We start from the raw sequence: 4,589 nt of genomic DNA on the forward strand, positions 1-4,589 counted from the left end.
GGTTATAAAATAAAATGCACATGACATTACACAATAGGTAAATAAAATAAATTCACTTTTACCCATTTTGGCCATACACAATCATACTGACGGCTTTGATTTCCACGTTATTGTTTTTAATTATTCGCGTGGTTGAATATTGGTTGCTTATAGCAACCAATCACCATAGCTATGCAACCGGAAACTGCCATGACGTAATTTTCAATGCCACTCACAACAGCTACACACCTTCTTTTTTACTGTCTCTAACGCTATGGAGCACGTCAAAGGTGAGTTGTTTTTGATTCTCAGCATGTGGCTACTTGCCACGGCCGGAAGAAAATTTTTGTTTCTAAAGAAACTGAAGGCAGCAACAAAAATCTGTGCTGAAAAAAACAGGAGAGTTTGGGAAATCCCACGGAGTTCTGACGGCAACATGACTATCATTCGCCGTCACAAAAGGGTAAGTTAAGTTTCCTTGCAACTTTAGCCAACATTTGCCTGTGTTCAGGGTCACAGTTAGTATTTACTATACACTATATAAAGTACATATACTTAAGCAACAATGATTACACACACAAATATGTATGCCGTGTACTGTTTGTGTTTCAGATCATTCACGCTTTGCAAAATCGCCTATACAACCAAATGTGTCCAGTGATGGAGAGACAGGACACAACCTCCCGCAAATGTGTACCGCTAAAGAAGAGATTGGCCATGGCATTGTGGAAGCTTGCGACCGGCTCTGACTATTGAACTGTTGGCAATCTTTTTGGAGTTAGCATCACAACTGTGTTGGTGTCTTTAAAAGTTTGCAGCTGCTGCAGAGATGTTGTTGGTGCCTAAATAATTAGTTTCCGAGACCAAGAGAATTTTGCAGAAATGGCTGCCTACACTGAGAGCAGATGGGGGATCCTGATTGATGGATCACACATACCCATCATAGCAACACGGGAGTACCGCTGCGAGTAAAGGTTGGCACTCCATCATCCTTCAAGGTGTCGTTGACGAAAATGGGCTGTTCTGGAACGTGTTTGCAAGACAGCCTGGCAGCTCCCATGATGCTTGTGCTTAGAGACTGTCCCAATTGTGGGAGATAGCGAGCCATGGCAACTTCTTTCCTGCTTTCCACCAGGAACATAGGTGGGGTTAATGCTGGCTGCTACATCCTGGGAGATTATACATATCCCTTGCAGAACTAGTTCTTAAAACCATTCAATGACACTGGACGCATCACAGCAAAACAGCAGATTTACAACAAGAAAATCTGCATAACACGGGTTGTTGTTGAAATGCTTTTGGGAGACTGAAGGGAAGGTGGCGTTGCTATGTGAAAAGAATTAGCTTTTTTTTAATCTGTTACACATAACAAACTGGATGCAACAAGGAACCTAACCCCTTTCTGTCTAGTACAACCCAAGGATTTACAAAACAGAAATATTTTTCACCAAGTCCCAAGCCAATCACAGTCAGTACTTGTATCAGGAAATAAACGTCTCAATGTTAAAATCAAACCATTAATTCAACATAATTGAAATTTGAACTTAGCCCCACTGTTTTGAAATTGCTTCCTTGTCTTTTTGGATTTCAGAGTGGAATCAGCGAGCCCTCAGTGGTTTCTGACCCTCTGTCTCTCAAAGATGTTTTGGCGAGGTTTGGAGGCAGGTAATCATCCGATCCCTGGAGTGCACTGTCATTAATCACCAGCAGAGTCCCGATCTGATCCCTCCTTGAAATCTCGCCGACAACGCCAAGTTTGTACAGCGAGCGAGGAATTTGTGTTGAAGAAGAGACCTTGTTGAAACAAAATAAAGAAAAAATTCAACTGAATTAAAGGTTTTAGGTAGGGGTGATCCGAGTCCCCGGCTGAAACAAGTATCCGGTACGGATAAAGCACTTTTGCCAAGTACAAGTATTATACGACTAATATAAGTCAATATCCGTGCTCGGATTGAATACAACTCCACAACTGGCCGCGCAGCGTTCTGTGATAATCACAGCGCCCCCCGCCTACATACACGCTTGGATCAATCACACACACACAGAACATGGAGAAATGCGCTCCATCGGTCTCTCTCTCTCTCTCTCTCTCTCTCTATCTCTCTCTCTCTCTCTCTCCCGCTCCGTCAGTCAATCGGGTCTGCGTATTTGTTCCGTTAACGTTTAGGGTTTCTTCAGCTTTAGGTTTGTTTTTAACTTCGGTCGGTAGTACTTACATAGTAACCATTAGATTTCTGGTGAACGTGGGTTTCAGACATGCTGCTTGGTTGAAATGCAACTCCCTCTGCCATCGGAGATTTTTTTTTTTTTATTGTCAGCTGCCCCCCGCCCCCTCTCTCTCTGTGTTTCTCTCTTACTCACACACACACACACACACACACACTCACACACACACACACACACACACACATATACCTGGTGTGGAAATAAAAAAAAATTAAAAAGAACCAAAACAAAAAAAATCACACTGATCATAAAAAAATAAATAGTTAAAAAAAGAAAGTTATATTGAGTATGAAAACTCTTATTCATTACATTTTACTTCATAATTGCAACTGCATGTGTTGTATTCATTGTTGCATAACGTTCTGTATATAGTTTGTTTGTTACCATGACAACACCATTGATCTGAAGCTTGATGCTGTCATGTAAATAGTTTTCAAATCAGCAATAAACATAACAATTTCTGATCAACTCATATCAATTGCATGCTTAAATAACATACCGGTTAAAGCCCTGCACATTTCAAGACAACCCGACCCACTTCCGGGTTAAATCTGACCAATTCCGGTGTAGGCCCCGCCCAGTCCGAGTACGGATACGGATACAGATCATTCATGTGGTAAACAGATACAGATACAGATACAGATAATGCTGTACTCGCTCATCCCTAGTTTTAGGTATTCTGTAAAAAGGTTTAATTGTTTTTTTGAGAGAACAATCAAATGACGAGAACAGCTTTCATAATGAACAGTAACATGGCATTCGTTTCCAAAATAAGCCAGTCTCCATCCATATTAAAAACTTGTTCAGGCTTAAATTCCCCTTCCTCAATGATTGCTTTAAATGTATTGTTCATGAAACTCTTCTGCTGCAGCGGAATTTGCAGAGGCGATGTCTCTGTGCAGATAAACATTTTTAAGTCCAAAGCGTTTCTGAAATCTTTTAAACCAGCCCTTGCTAGCATTAAATGCGCTTGGTACTGCGTGAACAACACTTGATGATGGCCTGGTATCTGCATCCTCCTCCTCTTCCCCTTTCAGCAAAGGTTTGATACAGTGTTCTAGCCTGTGTGCAGATAACATACATATCTAGCGTTGTGTTTTTTTTTTGCAATCATTTATCCACAAAGCTAATGTAGACTCCATCCTTACCATGGTCTTGTTCCGGATAGTTGCAACCCTTTTTGCATCCTTATTAAAAATGTTTTACTGCTGTTGTCCTTTTGTTATTTTCCTCCTTCTTTATGGAACAAACAGAAGATAAATTAATTCCGTAATGGCAACCTACAGCCGCATAACTTCTACCTTCCTTTAGCATGTCCAGAAGTTTAACTTTTTCTGCGATAGTTAGCATCTTCCTCTGCTTTTTGGGCCCAACTGCAAATGCCTTTGTCGGTGCATAAAGCTTTGTCGACATTATGGGTTTTAGAGAAACTTTAAATTGCAAGAGAATTTGCAAACTTAAATTTGGCAAGCTGTTTTACGTATGCGTATGAACTGCAATGTTATTTACACACAGGTAGAGAAGAAGCTGAGAGACTGTTTAGCCAATCAGAATGCAGAACAGAATGTACGATGCAAATCCATGAAGCAGCGAGACCGTGAAAGGTGAACCGCAATATAGCCTCACTGTATGCTAAACGGTAGCCGGAGTCACAGGTGATGATGATGCTGCCCTCGCTGGAGACGCCAGGGTCAATGCTTCACCTGCCCATGCTGGAGTTGCCGGTTTCGAAAAGGGACTTTTTTTTGTAATTGAAAACCAAAAAAGGCGAGTAGAGAAGAGAAACGTCATAAGCGGTCTCGAGTAACAAGTAACTTTAATTGTCTATGGTAACAAGTGTGGGCATCAACGATGGGCCAAAGGCAAAGCCAGAGTGGGTAACGTAGGAAATAGGGATGAGCCGGATACTCGGCTGAGACGAGTATCCGGTACGGATTGTCAGGTTCAGGACACTTTACCTCATTAAATAAACACGGTCAAGCAAGAAAAGAGACGCAGAACGGCAACGAGCAGTTAATAGACAATTGCAAAAGGGAAGAAATTGAGAGCAACCTATCTGCAGCGTTGCTCCCGGGAACTTCGGGGAAATCTTTGCAGTTCTCTTCCTTTATTGAAAGTTAGACACACAGAGATTACAGGACATCTGTTATTTGGTTTATGGCTACCTAAAAGAACCAGAGCAAAGTGCAGGCCTGCACTCTGTCTACTCTGACTGACCTTGAATCTAAGACACTGGTTATCTCCGTGACTTAGACATTTATGGCCTCTTGGTTAGGCAGCACTGACTAAAGAAACACAGACACAGTTTAAACACACATCTCCATGCTGGAAACGTGCGTTTCGGCTTCTTCTGAGCTTTTTGTGGTGTTTTAACCTTGTTTCTG

At 41.7% G+C, this 4,589-nt stretch overlaps 1 long non-coding RNA gene across 1 annotated transcript in view; it reads left to right on the plus strand.

The window, feature by feature from the left end:
* The first annotated feature begins 762 nt into the window (after nucleotides 1-762).
* The window catches only part of LOC117936784, an 18,999-nt gene continuing 15,172 nt past the window's right edge, over nucleotides 763-4,589 (plus strand). Inside the window, exon 1 of the long non-coding RNA XR_004655025.1 lies at nucleotides 763-773. This is a non-coding gene — a long non-coding RNA (uncharacterized LOC117936784). The remainder of the gene's footprint in view (nucleotides 774-4,589) is intronic.

This window comes from Etheostoma cragini, chromosome 21 (assembly GCF_013103735.1).
Source record: "Etheostoma cragini isolate CJK2018 chromosome 21, CSU_Ecrag_1.0, whole genome shotgun sequence".
Lineage (NCBI taxonomy): Eukaryota > Metazoa > Chordata > Actinopteri > Perciformes > Percidae > Etheostoma > Etheostoma cragini.